The following is a 20,762-nucleotide window of genomic DNA, read 5'->3' as shown; positions in this document are numbered from 1 at the left end:
TCAGAAGTGGCTTTTTCCAAAAAAGGACTTCCCCAGAACAAAGCACAACAATATTAGCACAGGTCTGGGTGTGGTTTTACTCACATCAGTGCTCCCTTCGTGTTCACAAAATGTTTCTGCTCTCAGACCAGTGAGAAATAGCTGGGCACGACAGGCGCCAGGTACCACCCTCACAAGACCCCTCACAGGATACATGCACACCACAAACCACTCTCCAACTAGCTTCCCTCCATCCTCTGGAATAACAGACAGAACTGACGACGAGAGAGCTGTTGGTCTTCCAAAATGCCCAACATCTAGAGTGCCAGAGGCAGGATGAGACAAAAACCATGAGCTCCTACCCAACAAGTATCTTGGGAATTAACCCAAGCCCAATAATGTTCCGGCTTCCAGGAAGATAAGCAGCACAATGCTGTGGCTTATCTATGAATTCCTATATCCGAATTAACAAGCTATATGACTTTAGCTTCCCTGGTGGCTCAGATGGTAAAGAATCCCTGCAATGTGGGAGACCTGGGTTTGATCCCTTGGTTGGGAAGATACCCTGGAGGAGGGCATGGCAACCCACTCGAGTATTCCTGCCTGGAGAATCCCCATGGACAGAGGAGCCTGGCAGGCTACAGGCCATGGGGTCACAGAGAGTCGGACAAGACTGAGCCACTAAGAACAGCACATGACTTCGAGAAAGATAAACTTTCTGGTCTCAGTCTCCTCATTTCATAAAAAGCAGTCGAGTCAGTCATCTCTTAGCATCCATCAGTATCTAAAAATATTATGGTAACCATTTTTTTCAGAGTAATTCGTGAGTTTAGCAGATTGCTGAAAACTTGAGCCTTAGTATCCCTTTCCTGGATCAGTTTAATCTTGTAATTCTAACGAGCTTAAGCAGTTTTATGTCATGATCAAAGGCAAGGATTCCTTACTCTAGCTCTCTGTTTGATCTACCTGCCTCTTGGTCCCCCCACTCTCATGATCCAGTCAAATGTGTCCATTTTGGATATTAGCTTCTGTTTTGATAATAACATTACTCAGGAAATACACAGCCATCAGGATGTTCCTGGCACTTCAGTGATTAGGCAGAATGGACTTCTGTGATTAGGTACGCTTATTTCCACAATTCTAATCGAGTAAGATCCCTCCTAGGAAATCCTATCGAGCTACCGAGAATGAAGTATGTGGGCTTTTCTTTATAATAAGAGCCTCTAGGTCTGCCAAATTTTTAGAAGTCAGTAGGCAGTATTTGAGAACAATAGGAGGAAAAGAAAACAATGCATTCTCAAAAGCATCACATGTGTTTGGACTCCTATTTTTCAAAATGGAAATGGCCTCATTTTTTTTTTTCTGATTATTAAGATTTTTACCACATATTGTCAAATTGCCTTTCAGGAAGCTTGCCCTAGTTGATTTTCCCACCAGCATTGCACAGTGGCTACTTCCTCACACCCTCACCAAACAGGTATCAGATTCTGTGTGTCTTTGTCAATCCGTTGGTGAAAACAATACTATTTTCTTTTCATTTGAATTTTTAATTATCAGAGGTTAGTTTTCACACATTTATTACAAATTGTTTACTTATGCCGTTTGTCCATTTTTCTTTTGTTGTGTCTCTTTTGCTTTATTCGTGTAAAAGAGCTCTTTATATTAAGGATATTTGTTCTTAATTATTTTTGTTCATGAGGTGTTTTTTTTTTTTTTTCCTGCATAAAAGTTTTCACTCTGCTTTAAGGAGTAAAATAGTTTAGTCTTTTGCTTTACTGCTTTTTTTGCCCTGTTTAGGAAGTTCTTTCTTACCTCATCTATATATATATATATTTTTTTTTTTCAAGTATTTCACTCTCAATTGTAAATTTCTGGTGAATTTAAGTATATTTTGGTATAAAGGGTGACTTAGAGATTTCATTTTTTTCCAGTTATTTCAAACCCATTGACTGAAAAATCCAAATTTTCTTTTCTGGTTTGAAATGTCTCTCCTTTCTAACACTAAACTCTTTATATACAGGTTTCTGGAGTTCTGACTGTTTTCCTTTGATCTCCTCATCTGATGTGAACTTATTCTGACACCACTACCAAAGTGTTTTTAATGAGTGTGGTTTCAAAATTCATTTTATTATGTGGTAAGGCAATGCTCCCAACTTGTACTTCAAAAATTTCCTGGCTATTCACACAAGATTCTTGCTCCAACAGCAGTTGGGCACTTGAAGTGAAGTGCTGAATATATGTAAGTATTTTTCAAAGTGCACAAACTTGTGAAAGCCCTAAAGCAAATAATTTTATAGGAAATATCCATCCCTCCCTTTTCGACTTATTAAGATTAGTCACTGCTATTTTTTTTCAACCGTGCAGTTGATAGGATCTTCGTTCTCAGACCAGAGATTGCACCCACACCCTCGGCAGTGAGAGCACAGTGTTCTAACCACTGGACTGCCAGGGGATTCCCATTAAGATTGGTCACTGCTTTGAAAGAATGCTTGGGGTGTAGGTGGTGTTGGGCATCAAGAATTTTCTAGCCCACAAGATGCATATTTGGCTTGCATATTATGGCCACAATGGTTTTAAGTGTGATGAAAATGTGTGCATCCTCTTTATCACACTATTCTTAAAAACGTTAAAATTATCATATATGTGGAAAGAATGCAACTTATAAGCACCCCACCATTCGTAAAGCTATGTGGACTTGTTGAAACAAATCAGTTATTGAGCCTTTCAGTCATATTCATTTCCTCTGCCTTCCCTTAGACCTTGTTTGTCAGTTCCTATCTTGCTTTCAGCCTCTAGGGTCCCCTTTCCTCACAGCAAGAGTCACTTTATCACCCCCATCTATGATCTCTGAGTCAATTACTCACCACCCCAAACCAGGTGAGTGCTCCCACCATCCCCTTCACTCCCTAGTCACCTGGCATTGAAATTGCCATTGGTTTTACCTGGAACCCAGTTAGAGAATAGAGACCATATGCTCTTCACCATTGTACGAAATCCCTAGCTCAGTCCCAGACACAGGCAAATTTCAGTAATATTTAGTGAGTGGGCGAACACTATAAACTAAATGTGACACAGGAGGGATACAAAGAACTCTAGCCCAGGACTCTGGAATTTAACATCATCTTAATTGTTCCAACATTGCATTAGAGTCTCTAGGACTGCTCCTCCTCCACGGTGATTCTGTCCCTGAACCCCACATCCCTGCTTTCTTCCCTGGTCCTGCTGAAAGGCTTGCCCCACCTGCCTGCCAGAATACCCCATAACCTCAGGTTAGATCCTCAGATGCCAGGTGTTAGCTTGAACTCCTTGTCATTTAATGCCACAGCATTTGGAACCTGTGTACCTGTTCTCAGTTAGCTACGTGCATAGGCTTTGTCTGATGGAGCCTAAGATATGTTCTTCATATCTTAGAGCGGATTGTATGCCTCTCACTTCCGAATCAGTTGCTTTCATACAGCCCAAATCCTTTTAATTGCACACAGTGCATGCTACACAACTCTTTGCGGCCCCATGGACTGCATCCCTTCAGGTTCCTCTGTCCATGGCATTCTCCAGGCAAGAATAGGATCTCCTGGAGGAGGGCATGGCAATCCACTCCAGTATTTTTGCCTTGAGAATCCCATGAATGGAGAAGCCTGGAGGGCTGCAGTCCATGGGGTTGCAAAGAGTTGGACATGACTGAGCTAATAAGCACATGAGTGCATGAGTGCAAAGTTACTTCAGTCTGTCCAACTCTTTGCCACCCTGTGAACCATAGAAGCCCGCCAGGCTCCTCCGTCCATGGGATTCTCCAGGCAGGAATACTGGAGTGTGTTGCCATGCCCTCCAGGGGATCTTTCCAACTCAGGGATGGAACTCGAATCTCGTATGTTTCCTGCATCAGCAGGTGGGTTCTTTACCACTAGCACCACCTGGGAAGCCCTGCCACACAATAGTAATGATAACTGTTGAGGTCCAACTCCTGTGAAACATCTGGGAACAGAAACCAGAATAATAATCCAGATATAAATCAAATTGTAAGATTTTTAACCATACATTCATACTATGTGGAAAAACAAGAGCTCTTTTTTTTCCCCTCTAATCTCTCTCTCAAAAGGGCAAAATTTTTCACTTTCTGGGAAACCACAAGTCACCTTCATCTGGTTTTCCCCCTAGTCCTCGCCTCTTTTTGAGTTCAACATTTCACGTGTTCATTTTGGGGAGATTCCATTGCAATACATCACCAGGAACACATGTGTTCCGCTGGGACCTTATTCCCTGGAAGATGTGAATGGTGATGTAAATAACAGCATCATTGGAATTTGGAGTAAGTAGTGCAGGAAAGAAAGTTATGGTGAAATAAGGCAGAATCGGGCAACTATAATCAATGTTTCCTCTTGGGGTAATGCAGAGAGTATTGATGCTGATAGAGAACTTCAGTGGTATTCATCAGCTGGAGCTGTCGGCAGGACATTAATTAAATGGCAGCTGCTGCTTTACCACTTGTAGGGGAGGGGAGCAATGCTGAGTCCAAAATAGATTTCCGAGGATGAGAACATTTCCAGCTAGTAAACCAAATAAGAGCCCGGCTCTGGTTTTTGTTTTTTTTTTTATGAGTTTTGCAGCACATGAGTGAAGAGATGAGGAACTATTAGACTTGCGTTGATAGTTAGGTCTTATGCCACTACATTTAAAGTAAGAGTTCTAGTTGGCTGTTGGAAATACACACGTATCATGCGAATCGTAGCTACAGAGTCTAGCTTCGCTTCCACTCAGTTAAGGATTCATTATTCTCTGATGCTCTAATGAACATTTAAGATGTCTGTTGATTTTTAACTTGTAAAAAAAACAATATGTGGCCATTAAAGGTTTAGAAGCAGAGAAATAAACAACGTTGGTCACAGACTGTTATTCTCATGTTTTTATAAAATTATGCTCCATCCAATTACTGATCAAAACTGTTCAGTAATGTTTATTCCTCAATTCCATGATATTTAACAGATTTACCTTATTGAGCACTTGTTTTGTGCCACGTGCTAAAAAGAGTCCCAAGTCATACCTGGATCTATTTATCACATTAGTGTTTTAAATTTACATGTAAATATTTATCATGGACTATTTTTAATAAATCTTTACTTTTTGTTGACTTGCTATTGCTCTGAGAAATAGGTGCTACAGTATTTGCCATTGGTGATTTTCAACTTGGTAAAATTCATTGAACAGACAATGCATATAGATTTTCCCCAAGGTATGAAAAAGCCTTCTCTATAGAATTTCAAACTTACAGAATCAATCAGAAAATTAATTCCATATATATGACCTAAAAATGTAGACTTCACGAGGTCTTTGGAATACAATGACCCTCCGGCCAATCAATTCCATGGGAAAGACCAGCTTGTTTCCAGCACACCTGCTGCTATAGAAGTGAAGTAATTAATCCCTTCCTGTTGTTGATGTCATGAGAAGTTAGGGGGTGGTATGAAAGTCCAGACTGGGGGAATCCCAGGGAAAACAGTGAACACAGCCAAACTCACAGCATTAGGGGGAAAGTCAAGGTCTGAACAAGAGAGTAAAGTCTGCGGTTAGAATTTCCATGTAAAGGTAAGAACTATGTGTCCGAAGTTAAGACAGAAAATATTATATTGGTCTGCAGAAGAAAGACAGAATAAAAGAAACAGTCACTGGGGAAAACGGAATACATTGGAACAGCCCCTAAGAGATTGGGTTGCCTCCAACTGGCCCACTTATTGGGAAAATAAAGAATGCAAGGACCCAATCTCTAGTCAAGCAGTGGACCAATTAGTGGGACTCAGAGCACCAAGGCCAGCCGCCACAAGACCCCTGATGCTGAAACAGGGAAGCAGCTGCCGTTCAACACCTTACATTCTCAGAGTTGGCTCCAGAACAGCAAAGTGATTAGAAGATTAAGAGCACAAGCTGAGGAGTCCCGTTGCCCGGACTCTAATCACAAATCCACCACCTCTTGTTGGAGGGCCTTTGGCGGTTCCCTCAGCATCCTCTTCTGTAGAATGTAGCGCATATGGATATCTACCTCATATCCGCCTTGTTAGTGCCTAATGTATAGAACACACTCATTAAATATCAGCTACTTTGTTATTTATTATGATCATGTGATAGAAAAGTTAATAGACTAGGACCGTGTAACTTCCACCAAGTGACCTCTCTTTCCCCTTCCTAATACTTTCTTCTTTAAAATGAAAAGACTGTGCTAGATAACTGGTTCTCAACCCTGGATGTACATTAAAATCACATAAAAGCTTCTAAAATAGGTCTGTACTTGGGCATCCACTCAGGTTAGCTTGAATCAGAACCTCTGGGGCTCTGCCTGCACATCTGCACTTTCAAAGCCCAAGTGATTCTGCTGGACAAAGAGCATTCAGGACCGCAGACTTAATGGCCTGATGACCCCGAGGGAGCTCAGAGTCCAGTGGTTTCCACTCTCTTTGGTATGGGTGACCCCAGGACCAAAGCTGTTTAATCATCAACAATCTGAGACTCGGAGCCCCCGTTCCTGCTCAAAATCAGACCAGGTATGGCAGTGCCGAGAGCTAGAAGCCTCACAGAATGTCTTAATTACCACACAGTTTGGGAGCCAGGAGGAACCTAGAATAATTGAATGAGAAAAAAAAAAGGACTTCCAGAAGCCAACCAGTGAAGCCCTTTTTCTCCAAAGGATATAAGCACGAATTCTTTCCCTCCGTTGACACTGTTACACCTTTTTACATAAAGACACGGAGGACAAAAGAGAAATTCTTGGTTTGTTGTAAGAAAGTCAGGAGAGATCACGTGAATGAAAAAGAACACCTTGATGAAATGTATTACTGCCTCTACTTTGGATTAACTAGATCCCTGCCACAGAGCAGAGAGTGTATTTGCTCCAGGTGTTTAGCGCACAAGTCCTGGGTGCTCACCAGTACTGAACAGGGGCCGTTCAGGGCTGTTCACCAGGCTGAACAGGAGCAGGGGCTGGGGTGTGTTAGTACAGTTGTGACAAGACGCTGTTTGTAATTCATAGAATAGAACTTCTCATGACGCTAGGGACGCAGTCTGTTTTATGTTTACTTCACATGAAACATTCACCTTCCTGGGATATTCAATCCCACCACCTAGGATATTTGATACACTGAAAAAGTAGAGTATTTATGGCTACTAGCATAAGAAAATGCAAAGCATTATCCTCTCCATCAAAACTGTATTAGAGCTGCTCTCCTTTTATTAATACTTCAGACAACGCAAAAGTTAAGTGCCATACAAGCAAACATAAACTCAAAATTTCCAATTCGATCCAGACAGATTTTTAGCATCATTTTTAACTCTTGGTTTTATTTTTTGGGGGGTATAGTTGATTTACAGTGTTGTAAAACTTTCAGGTAACTTTTGGTTTTAATAAAGATAAAGGAATTAAAACATCTCATACCATTGTTCCACTGTAACAAACCAGTGACTGCAAGATACCAGGTAATTTTCCTTAAACTACAGCAAGCTCTCTGGTTTTCAGAACGAACAACATGCTGCCAATTGACAACTCATTACCTAAGCAAAGTCACTGGGAGCCAGTAAGAGCTCTTATGGGCTTCCCAGGTGCCGCTAGTGGTAAAGAACACACCTGCCAATGCAGGAGACATAAGAGATGCCAGTTTGATCCCAGCAACAGGAAGATTCCCTGGAGGAGGGCATGGCAACCCACTCTAGTAGTCTGGCCTAGAGAATTCCAGGGACAGAGGAGCCTGGCAGGCCACAGTCCTTAGGGTCATCAAGAGCTGGACAAGACTGAAGTGACTTAGCATGCACAAGAGATCTTATACAGAATGAGACTTTCTGTCCCCTTCCTCACTGTTTCCCCCAACTAACTTACACACACCACCAAAGGCTTCTTTCGGAATTACTGCTACCAGCCGCTGGAATAAGTATGTTGCAGGACTCTCTCTTGCACCACTTAACAAATGGAATGCCCATGACCAAGACAGAGATCTGCAGAGCATTTCATGACAATAGAAGGTGGAGTTCTAACTTGTCAACAGGAGCAACAACATACCAAAACCTCCAACAGCATCAAAGGATTCGGCTACGATAGCACACGTAATAGGTCATAAATTCAAACACTCCAAGGCCTCCTCTTTCAGGGAATCATCTCAGCGGTGTAGAAGCTGAACACTGCATTGTTCCATCGCCACTGGAATAAGAGTTTCTGTGTTCCAAAGACCCCAGGCCTATCTCCTCCTGAGCTGCCCAATTCCAGTGGCCACTGCAGCTTCTGGCTCCACTTCAGGACTCTCGAGAAGAGCCCCAAATGGACTTTCAACCTTGAGTCTCTTTGTTCTTTGTCCTCCATGACTTCAGACTGCAGGGGCAGCTGACCCCCTGCAGGGTCACATCTCACCAAAACCTCTTGAAAGAGGAGGGAAGAGGGCAGGGCACAACTTTTGAAAGAATGGCATAGCCCAAGAATACAACATAAAACAATTAGAATCAAATGAGTCCAAGATGGCAGACAAGTCAATGTCGACCAGACCTTGATCCTGAATAAGCAAAGCTGAATGACATACCCAGAGGTGCCATGACAGTTCCAAGGCACCATCAAAGGGCCAAAAAAGTGGGCAGTAGCCCAATTCCTGGACATCTCCACTCCTTCCCCAAAATAATTGGAATAATCCTCCCACTCTTTAGCCTGTGAAATTACCCAGCCCAGAAAAACTAACCATGTCACATTTCATGGCCTTATACTTGCCCTCTGCAATGGCCCACACTCTGCCTGTGGAGTGTGTTTCTCTCTGAATAAATCTACTTCTTACCTATCACTTTGTCTTGCACTGAATTCTTTCTGTGATAAGACATAAGAACCAGAGCTTCATTAATATGCCTTTTGGGCTGGGTTCAAGTCCTGATCTTAGGTAAAGAGCTTCAGCCTCACAGTCATTGAAGTACAGGTCCTCCTTGAACAGCTGCCTCCTTTACAAGAAAGTGGTGAAAATATGGACTAAATGAAGGCAAATTGCCCAGATTTGAATCTCAAACCTACCACCAAGTTACTTGTCATCTATAGCGCTAATTTTTCTAATCCACAAAACAAGAGATAAAAATAGTGCCTCATCAGGTTGTTATGAGGAGTAAATAAAATCATCCAAAACGCCTGGCACAGAATAATCTCCAGTGTCTGCTAGTATTATGATCACTTACGTATAGTAAATAATTATGCACAGCTCTATAATAAAACGTTATGTAGATAATCTATATTAAAAAGTACCTATTATTATCATTATATTGTCTTTTATATCACTATAAAACAATTGGGATTCAGATGTCCCAGTCATTAGCTGGAACACCTGGCATCCTGGGCAACTATCTATGGAATGAACAGAATATGGAAGGTGGGGATTTGTCACCAAAGTTGAGGGGCCCCCGAGGAGCGAATTCTACCGAAGCAGCTGGCTTCCTTGAGGGCCAAACAAGCAGGCTGGGACCAGAGCAACTGGCCTGGTGGTGTCCAAACCAGAAGATGAGCTCTATCAAGACAGCATGTGAAAGTCAAGCTTGTGTGTAAAGGCCACGCCCTCATCCAAATTCCAGGCTGCCCCTGAAGCATGTGTCACTCACTAAACAGTTAATGAAACACAAAGAGCCCTGAATATCTCCAGTGTCACACTGCAAGACTTATAGAATAATTGGGAAAAATGTGAGCTGGCAGAAGTCTTCCTGGCTTGCACTGGCAGGCAGACCATCTTTGTTTTTCATTAGCGTGTGTTGTCAGAGTAACTGCAAGCCTCCAAATACAGGCCCGGGCTGTCATTTCCTCATGTACTTAGGCGGCCACACTGAAATAGCATCATGAACTCAGCAATGCCTCTTCCTTTCCTGTGGTGCTGTGGTGCCTCAGTCAAAGAAGCAGGCCCTAAAATGAGTTACTGAAGACCTAAGTATATTAAAGAGATATAAAGAAAACTAAAGTTCATTTATCCCTATTACTGTATTGTCTATGACTCATGTGTATGTCAGGGTAGTGGGGGGAATCTTATTTTTGCAAAGATCTTTTAGATAAACAAGGCAAGTTGGCAGTAACTTGATTGTCTTGGTGATGTCAGTAGTCTACTGTTTTCAATCAAATTATCTTTTGGCTTTAAATCTGTAGCAAATCATTTTTTAAAGACTGCATTTGGCCAACTCTAATATGTCCATTTCATGGCTTTCTTTCACCTTTTCCTTACAAAGATAAGCAACAGATAATTCACTACTTCAAAGTAACTTGGAAAGACTGCTGCTGCTGCTGCTGCTAAGTTGCTTCAGTCGTGTCCGACTCTGTGTGACCCCACAGACGGCAGCCCACCAGGCTTCCCCGTCCCTAGGATTCTCCAGGCAAGAACACTGGAGTGGGTTGCCATTTCCTTCTCCAATGCATGAAAGTGAAAAGTGAAAGTGAAGTCGCTCGGTTGTGTCCGACTCTTAGCGACCCCATGGACTGCAGCCTACCAGGCTCCTCCGTTCATGGGATTTTCCAGGCAAGAGTACTGGAGTGGGGTGCCATTGCCTTCTCCGTTGGAAAGACTGGAAGATTGCAATTACAATTATTGAAAAAGCAAAAATAAACTACTTTCAAGTGTAGACATAGGTCTTTGGCCAGTGAAGCAAAAACCATCCTCATCTATGTTTTGATGAAGGCGCCGGATGACAGCATTAAAGCAAAAACAGAAAAGTCCCTGAACCTTAAGGGCTCAATGAAAGTCAGACCACTTGAGATAAATTCCGCATTAGCTTTAAAAATTCTTGTTAAAGTCTGTCTCTCACAGACCTCGGGAACACATAAATCACGCAATATTATGCACGTTGACACTATTTCCCAAAAAGGAAACACAACACCAACCTTCTCTTGACTTTTCAGTGCTGCTGTGGCTTAAACAAAGCTCTCGGGGACTAGAGTGCTGGTTAATATCGTGTTTCTTCATCTCTTTGCTGGGAGTTTCTCAAGTTCTGCAATCAGCTGGTCAAAAGCCAACTAGAGCTGCCCAATTCATGTTGGACTTTCCTAATTCTAAGTTCTTACACAACTCACTGCCTAGCCGTTGAAATTACACTGCCTTAGCTGCCACCATGAGGAAAGCGGTATTCTGCCTGCAGCCTTGTCTCCTCTCTGAATAGCCAGAAAGTAGGACTGACCATTTAAGGAAAAAGAAGAACATGATCCAGTACATTTTCCTGAGGTTCCCATATTTTTGCTCTAGAATCTTTATAATGTATTCTATAAAGCCAGCAAATTTCTCTTATTATTTTCTTCCTTTTCTTTCCTTCCTTTCCCTTTTCTTTCTTTCTAAAACAAGGTCTTCACTAGAGAATGATCATTCTGAAATTCAGTTTGCTTTATCTTTTAGAAACTCATCCTTTCGATCACAAAAAATAAAGCAAAATGGATAGGTCTAAACTGTAAGTACCCCGCATAAGGTTTGTTGGCACTAAAGTTACTAAGAAACTTCTCCACTTATAAGAGTGCTTCATATATTTTTGGTTAAGTTAAATACACAGAATAATAAGCAGCCCATAACATACTTGTACATCTTTATGCTGGAACACTTTTTTTTTTGCCTTGGAATATACTTTCTTGTCATGTTTAAGAAGAATGACTAGGATTAAGGGCAATAAATAGCAAGAATTCACTTGTATTTGGTGAGGTTGAACGTAGTGTAAAATGACCTTTTCAGTCTTTTCATTTTTATCTGTTACTAGGTTAGTAAAACAAAACATCTAAAGGAATAAATAGAGAGTGATAAATTTAATAATATATCCCTCCTTGAAGGAGGAAGTTTCCCTTACATACATTACCAAGCACCGTTGGCTATAAAAGAGACACCCAAACTCTATGTATAAACACACTTTATCTCCATTTGCAAATATAGAAACCAGGGAACCGTGTATGCTGTGCATGATTTCTTGGCCTTCTTAGTAATAATTCTATAAGACAGCGCACTGCTGAGTGAGAAGGGAGGGACCGAAATATAAATTCCATACTAAACTATTGGCTGGAGCTCAAATCATGTCTTCTTAGAATACCCAGCCACAAAATATGTCGCTAACAGGATTCCACATTTGAACAATATATTCTTCCACCTTTCCTATGATCTATGAATTTGATTTGACAGAGGAAATGATAACTATATTTAAGGCGTAGTAATAGAGAAAGAATAACTTAAATTTATTGAAAAGTATTGGGAAAATATAAGTTTTATTAACTCATTTAATTTTCCAAATAACTCTGAGGAAGATAGCATTATTATTCCCAATTTACAGATGAGACAACTGAGACACAGAGGGTAATTTGCCCAGGGGCATGGTGAGCTGAAATCTGAATCCAGGCCATCTGACTTCCCTATGCAATTAGCCTTTCCTGTCACCTCCACGTCCATGACATAACCTTTCTGTTAGCTCTTCAACTCAGACACAGTATAAGGAAACAAAACATATTTTTTTAAGGAAACAAAATGTATTTTATCAGCTTAGCTTTTATTCTATTGCTGTATATCTTAAAATAATTAATTTATAAACAAATGTATGTTTCAGGTTTTTAAATGTTATTTTTCTAATAAGGTGTTACCAATTTTAAACTTTTTTGCTGAAATATTAGTAGATCTCAACCTAAGCTTACCATTCACTTCCCATGATGCTGCTTTTTTAAAACTTACCTGTTAGGAGACAAATAAGTGAAAATGTTGATTAAACAAGCTCTATAAAATCCTGTTTCTTAGGGTACCTGTTTTGTGAAGAAATGCTCATCTTTCAAAAAAGATAATTAGCATTACTTTAGAATGTATCGGAGAAGGCAATGGCACCCCACTCCAGTATTCTTGCCTGGAAAATCCCATGGGCGGAGGAGCCTGGTGGGCTGCAATCCGTGGGGTTGCGAAGAGTCGGACACGACTGAGTGACTTCACTTTCACTTTTCACTTTCATGCATTGGAGAACGAAATGGCAACCCACTCCAGTGTTCTTGCCTGGAGAATCCCGGGGACAGGGGAGCCTGGTGGGCTGCCGTCTATGGAGTCGCACAGAGTTGGACACGACTGAAGTGACTTAGCAGCAGAATGTATATTTTACCACAAAGTTTCACTTCTAAAGAATAAGTAAGGGACTTCCCTGGTGGTCCAGTGGCTCAGATTCTGCATTTCCAATGCAGGGGGCTTGAGTTCAACCCCTGGGCAGGGAACTAGATCCCACACGCCACAACTAAAGATCTCACATGCTGCAACTAAGACTCAGTGCAGCCAAATAAATAAATAATTTAAAAGAATAAGTAAAAATCATAACCACCAAGAAAGCACTGTTAAATGAATATATTAAATACTTCATAAATTTCACTGGGAAAATCCCATAGTGGTTCTTGCTGAACACCCATTTAAATGAGTAATTTTAACTTCCTTGGCTATCTCAAAATATAAAGAGAATGTTTTTCTTTTGGTGAACACAGAAAAAAATTGGTTCAAAATCAGGATTCACACTTTATCTCACACAGTAAGGCTATAAGTGATTTAAAACAAAACTGAGAAATGTCTCTCTTTAAAATATCGAGGGAAAAAAAATAATAATAAAAAAATAAAAATAAAATATCGAGGGAAATTTTTTAAAAGATAAGCACGATATTTAAACATTTTAATGTTCAAGGCCAGATTTTAATTCATGATGATCCACAAATGGAAGGAATTATGATTTAAATGAATAGTGCCAAAAGTAACTATATATAGAATCTGGTACCAAAAGATAATAAAAGTATGTAAGTTACAGTATTTTGAAGTCTAGGTATATACACAGGATACGCATGTATATTTACATATGTGTGTGTGTATGTATATATATACATACACACATACATACAGTCTTTATATGTCCCCCTTCCAGTTTCCTTCTTGAGATGTACATTATCTCCACAATCAAGTATATGAGCATAGTTACAATCACTTTTAATTTTTCTGTGCTCGTTAAACTATGAAGACCTTTCTTGAGAAATTTTTGAGACAAAAAGCTATTAACTGCATTTATAGTGGCTTCTCTTAATTTTATACTAATCTATATGCTCTCTCATGCTCATCATTAGAAGTCCAGAGCCAAAACTGTTCGTAGAACATCCACAAGATGCATGGCACGGAACAGCTTCAGAGCCAAAGGGTGTTTAGGATAATGCCTTGTACCTGGTCGCTTTCATAAAATTGTTCTGAATTTAAAGAGGTAAACCCCATTCTGTTCTTGCATGCGTGCTCAGATACTTCAGACCTGTCTGATTCTTTGCAATCCTATGTACTCTAGCCTGCCAGACTCCTCTGTCCATGGGGATTCTCCAGGCAAGAATACTAGAGTGGGTTGCCATGCCCTCTTCCAGGGGATCTTCCCGACCCAGGGATTGAACCTGCATCTCCTGCATTGCAGGTGGATTCTTTACCCTCTGGGCCACCTAGGAAACCCAAACCCCACTCCAAAAAGCCCTAATTCTAATAGAGCACCAAAAGATCCAAACTAAGAGGGAATCACTTCTAAGAGGTATGCCCCAGGAAATCACCGTGAAAGGGGAAGCCACTGTTGTGAGTTTTAAATAGTGGACAAAGTCTTTTCAGGAAAGGGGAGGAAAAGTGTTCCAGGCAGGAGGGCACAAAATGGGCAGAAGTGGGGCACTGAAATGCACAGTATGTAGGTGTTTGGAGAAGGGCCTGAAATGTGACCTCTCTGAAGCAGAGGGACATTTGTTGTTGAGTAGTGGGAGCTGAGACTGGAAAAGTTAAGTATGTGCCAGATGATGGAAGGTTTTCAAAATACCCGGCCTAGGTGTTTGGCAGCAACTAGAAGTCAAAGAAGATAACTGAGGAGTAGAAGAGACAAGCACAGGAAAATTAACCCCACAATCATGGGGGGGGTCGGGGGGGCTTCCCACGTAGCTCAGTGGTTAAGAATCCACCTGCCAAGCAGGCGATGAGGGTTCGATCCCTGGGTTGGGAAAATCCCCTGTAGAAGGAAATGACAACCCACTCCAGTATTCTTGCCTGGGAAATCTCATGTACAGGGGAGTTTGGGGGGCTACAGTCCATGGGGTGGAAAAGAGTCAAAGACACAACTTAGCGACTAAACAACAACAGCGTGTGCAAGGTGGTTTGCATGGTAATGAGGGGTGGAAGTGCAGCAGAAATGTCATGATACACACCAGACCCAGGATGAAGGGAACAGATCTTACAGTGGTGGAGACACAGCAGTGAAATCTCTTATGGTGAAGGGGAAAGGGACGACTCCAAAATAACACGGAAATGTGAACTGGAGTGAACAAGAGAACACAATCTATGCAGTCGATTGTTCATATACTGGAGGAAAGCACGTGCTCTAACCTGAGCTATTTTTGATTCTCAAGGGTAAACTTACAGTCATGAAGACAATGATACTCAAAACTCAGTCCATCAGGAAACATAGCTTTCACGCAGAGCCAAATGCTGCACTCTGTTATCCTCACACTGTTCCACCAACTCCAAAAGAAATTACCCGCCTCCAAAATCTACTAATGGCAGATTTTGGCAGTACACATACATTTGTAAGCCAACAGTGTGACCCTTCCTAAGATCAAAACAAGAAAAACGTAAAGCATTTAGTTCAGATTTTTCAAAACTCTTTAAAGACAAAGATGCTGCGTCTCCACTAAAGTATTAGAAGTTTCATTCTCTGACACCAAGTTTCAACAGAATACATGATTAGCTGCATTTGCTTTGTAAACTAATGGCACAATCAGAGTCATGAAATATAATACATACTGAAATGATGTACTGTTTCATTTTTCTGAGCATATGATATATAACCTTTAATTAGTTTTTCTTAACATTCTTAACATTTACTGGAAGAGTTGATACATTCTGGTCAACAATGTGTTCAAAACTGGCCTTGGGTAAATTATTTCTCTGAAGTTGACAAAATAGACTCAAATGGTTTTTTAAATGTGCATTTGTATCTTCTTTGAAATTATCCTTGGTTTAGAATATTCAAACAATCATGTTCAACTAGAGGAACAAACTTCTTATGCAAATCCAACCCAACTACAGACACAAGTTATCAACTAACCACGTCATCAATGTGCAGCCATGACTTTTGTCAGAGTCAGTGTGATGTTGATCACTCTAAGCAATTCTGATAAAACTGCAGGGCAACTCCTGGAAGCAAAGACAATGCAACAGATGAAAAGAGGATGTCCTTCACACTATGGTGAACACATTCATACTCAAATATGTGCAACTTAAGACAGAATTTTTCTAATACACTCAATTTGAGTTTTAAAAATCAGGATCTATCTTATCTGTATACAAGCAATTACTCAAAAACCACACACACAAAATAACATTCTCCTGCATAGTTTATATTCAACAACTGCAAAAGCAGTGATTTGAAACCAGGTATATCTTGTGCCTAGTCAGAAGCGCTTGGGGTGACTGTAATGTAACGAGGTCAGAACTAGCACGAGGTGTACCAGCGTAATCAGAGACGGCGGGTAAGGGAGAAGCGGCCGGGCGAAAGTACAGCAACACACACACACACGGAACTTCCCTCTCATTTACCACACGAGCTGCTCAGCGAGTTTCATTACATGAAAGTGCTTTTGCTTCTAGGGAAAATATCCCCTCCATTGGTTAGCCATCCTCACTGCGAAAGGACTGTGACGTTGTCCTTTGTCAGATTTCTGTTACCTGCCAGAAAATGATAACTTGGCAGAAATACTTTCATGGCTATTAGAGCATCATAACGATCTTTGTGTTTAAAAAGCGATCGGGTAATTCTGAGAAAGAGATGACTTTCTGATTCTTTAAAAAACAATTCAGTGATTGTCCTCAGTTTCAAATGTGTTATCAGGTAGTGGAACAGTGAGACTCAAAGGAAACAGACAACACAGAGTCAGAGAGAGCTCTCTTCTTGTGGAAGCAGAAATGTCTTAAGAGAGTTAAGTAGCTGTGCGTTTCGGTCTTACCTGACTGGCAGGCAGCTCGTCTAAACCAAAGGTACGTCCTTTACGGAGGTAGCTTATCCTTTGAAGAACCCAGTGGCTTGCCCCACAGCCCAAGAGAGACTGGAGTCCTGGAAAACCATCCAGCCCAAAAGAATACAGAGGAAAAAGCTTTCCCACTTTCTTTCCTAGGACTAGCCAATAGCTGAAGTCATGCAGGAAACGGGGTAGTAGAGAAGGGAAAGCGGCTCCTTCTCCCTGAAATCCCGATCAGCAGCAATTGGAGGCTGTTGTATCTCTCCCACCCAGACTTTTGTTTAAAAGTTTTTTCAACTGTTGCTAGGTGTTGTTGGGTTTCTGAGATTAGGTTTCTCGTCTTCTGCTCCCTTCACAGCACTGTCAGAGCTATGACTTTGTCGAGGAGCTGAGCTCGCGTGTGCTATATTTAACCAGTGTTCTCAGCAAGTCAAGCCTGTCAACAGCTGAGAAGTTTGGAGCCGGCTCTGCTCAGTTCCTCGGCAGCCGGGTTATCAGTGAATACAGCTCTGCTCGCCCCGGAAAAGATTGCGGGGAAACGGCAGACCCTTTTAAGGACTGCTGCTCATGACACAGACGTAATTATTGCTGGAAGCCCTTAAACGCCGAGTGTGATTTGGAACTCGGGTTTTTAAAATCAGAAAAGAAGCAGTGGCAGTTGCCTCGAGCAGAGCAATTTACCAAAGCAATATTCTCCTCAATTAGGCTTTCTGAGATCAACCTTCTTGGATAGAAAAGTCTTAAAAAAAAACAAAAACAAACTGTAAGGCGATCGTTGGGGAAATTCACAGTAAGAGATCAGTCCCAAGCAATTTTTTACATTGATGTGTTACATGCACACTTAAATTACATTCATAACTGTCATAGCAGACGTAATCAGCTTTTATACCTGACTGTTATTAAGGTAGTTTTATCATAAAGGAATGTCTGTAACATAACGTTTTTGAAAGGAAAATCTTAGTGTTCTTCTTGAGATCATTCATTCAAAGCAAGAAATGGAGAAGGCTCCAGGAAAACCAGGACTTGAGACACCTCTGGTTGTCCACAGCCTTGTCTAATCATTAACCCTCGAGTCTCCAAAACCAGAGTGGTCACTTCTACCCAGAACTCCAAAATGAAGAATGCCTTCAGATATTTTTATTTGCTTTATTCTATGTCAGAAAATAACACTAATCTGTCAAGATTAAGAATCATGAAAAAATGTGTGTTTAAGGCTATTCTCGGAAATGGCTTACTAATTACCCATGTGGAATTAACAGTAAGAGGAGCTAAGAGAAGGAAGGGAGACAGACACACACACACATACACACACACACACACACACACATTATTGGCTAACACGTGAGAATATTGCCCTGACAAAAAAAAGTCTCATCAAAATCACTAAAAATGTTGACCCCTTTCCTAAGACAATTTTATCAGTTTAAAGGTATCCTTTCTTTTGACTTGGAAACTAAATTTGGACCAAGGAGGCATGTAACGACATAGATTTAATATTTTAAGTACTACATACTTGCAGCAAGAGGCTTATATGCTGGAGAACCCTAATGTCTGTCTGGGAAAGACTGCCACTTTTCACAAGGGGTGTGTGTATCCTTCTTTTTAAAGAAATGACACTGACCTTCAATGCTAGCTGATCCTACACCTCAACCTATTAGAAAATGTCTCAGCTGTTCCCATGCCATCCACCTCACTAACAGCATTCATCTTCTTTCCCTTATTTATTTAGTGCTATTCACATATAAAATTTATTTAGTACTTTTACTGCATTTATTTAGTACACATAAATACATTATTTAGTACATATATTTAGTACTAATTCATTTAGTACTACTTATGACATTATGTAGTACTATTTACTACATATAAAATTTATTTAGTAGTATCCACATAAAAAAAGCAGAGACATTAGTTTGCCAACAAAGGTCCCTATAGTCAAAGCTATGGTTTTTCCAGTAGTCATGTATGGATGTGAGAGTTGGACCATAAAGAAGACTGGACACTGAAGAAATGATGCTTTTGAACTGTGGTGTTGGAGAAGACTCTTGGGAGTCCCTCAGACTGCAAGGAGATCAAACCAGTCAATCCTAAAGGAAATCGATCCTATTCATTGGAAGGACTAATGCTAAAGCTGAAGCTCTAATACTTCGGCCACCTGATGCGAAGAGCTGACTCGTTAGAAAAGACCCCGATGCTGGGAAAGTTTAAAGGCAGGAGGAGAAGGGGATGACAGAGGATGAGATGGTTGGATGGCTTCACCAACTCAATGGACAGGAGTTTGAGCAAGCTCTGGGAGATGGTGAAGGACAGGGAAACCTGGCTTGCTGCAGTCCATGGGGTCGCAAAGAGTCAGACAGGACTGAGGAACTGAACAACAACAATGTATAAAGTTACGTTTGTTCAGATTCTTAGTACTTCTGGGTCTGGGCCAACCTTGATTTTTTTAAAAAGACTTCTATTAAGATGAAAGCATTCTTATCAACTATACTACAATGGAAAAAAAGATGAAAGCATTCTTAAAAGAAATTAGCTTCCAGAACGCTAATGGATCTTTCAGAGATAATCTATCCACAGGCTTCTAATAGGAAATGGAAGTGTGCGACAGGGCTATGAGACCGTTTAGAACCACTAGGAGAACTTTGTGAAAAATTACAAAGGGGTGGGCTGTGGGGAGATCATTGTTCGAAAAATGCCCACATCCCACACATAGGCCACAAGCAATAGCCCCCAATTCCCTAAAGAGGACTTGGGGAATGTATATTTCATACCTCCTGGGAGTTCACTTTACCAATTTCCCCAGTCCAAAAGGAAGCAGAGAAGCAAGTTAGCCAAAGTCAAGAAAAACAGGGGCAATAACCCAGTTTGCCTTTATCATCTAGATACTTCCATTATGAGAGAGATAGTTATTTATTTCTTCCTTAACAAGCTAAACAATCACAAGTTTTAGTGCGGTCTTTTTCCTTTTCTTATGAAAACCCAGTTCCCACTGTTGTTTTCTTTAACCTTTGGACTAGCTGTTCATTGTCGGCTGTTAGTTATTTTTAAAATGTGGTGAGATGCAACAATATAGAGAGTATTTCCTATAATTAGATACTGTTGCTACCTTCTAATCATGTTCTTTAATTATGGTAGCATGTGTGCTGGTTTGACTTGGAACTTCATCAGTCTCTCTCTCATTCTCTTTCACAGAGACAGACAGACAGGCTCACACACACACACACACACACTCTCTCTCTATAAAGTGAATCTATTTTGAAGCCTTCCCTCCCACCCCCTGGGAATGATTATCCAGACAAAAGCATTTCCTTCATTATCCACAGAGGAAGTAGTGCCATTAGGAACTATTAGAGATTTGTGTTTTGTATACAGTCAACAAGGAACTGATTTTTCAGCACATATTGTTAATGTATTACCATTCAGCTGCATTTTTTCCCAGTCTTAAGTGTGAGCATTCTGAGAAGCTCTGATAAACTTACAACTAAAGCTGAATTTCCCAACTTCAAGAATGAATCATGATGAAACTTCTTGATAAGAAGATAGATTAATGTTATCAGTGAGAAAAAAAGCAGATGAAACAAATAAAGGATTTGGCACATTATGCCTACAATCATTTCTAAAACCAAAATTTACCACATGGTTCATTTTAAGAGGCACAGTGATTTTTAAGTTAAAATTTTATGTTATTTAATATATGCAGTGAAGAGAAAAATAGACCTTGACTTGGAAACTTGTTCAGGGCAACTGGGCGTTGGGGAGCGCAGCTCACAAGGGGAGTCTCCAAACATGGTCGGTACCACATAGTGGCTGG

The 20,762-nt window shown here is 40.8% G+C and overlaps 1 protein-coding gene across 4 annotated transcripts in view; it reads right to left on the bottom strand.

Moving 5' to 3' along the window:
- The window catches only part of FILIP1 (filamin A interacting protein 1), a 214,003-nt gene extending 196,528 nt beyond the window's left edge, over window positions 1-17,475 (bottom strand). For all 4 annotated transcript variants that reach the window (XM_006061996.4, XM_006061998.4, XM_044924504.2 and 1 more), the window contains exon 1: window positions 16,943-17,475. The gene's annotated coding sequence lies outside the window, so the exon portion shown is untranslated. The remainder of the gene's footprint in view (window positions 1-16,942) is intronic.
- Between the last annotated feature and the right edge of the window lie 3,287 nt (window positions 17,476-20,762).

The sequence above is a fragment of the Bubalus bubalis genome, chromosome 10 (assembly GCF_019923935.1).
Source record: "Bubalus bubalis isolate 160015118507 breed Murrah chromosome 10, NDDB_SH_1, whole genome shotgun sequence".
Lineage (NCBI taxonomy): Eukaryota > Metazoa > Chordata > Mammalia > Artiodactyla > Bovidae > Bubalus > Bubalus bubalis.
This window is presented reverse-complemented; position numbering and strand designations above follow the sequence as displayed.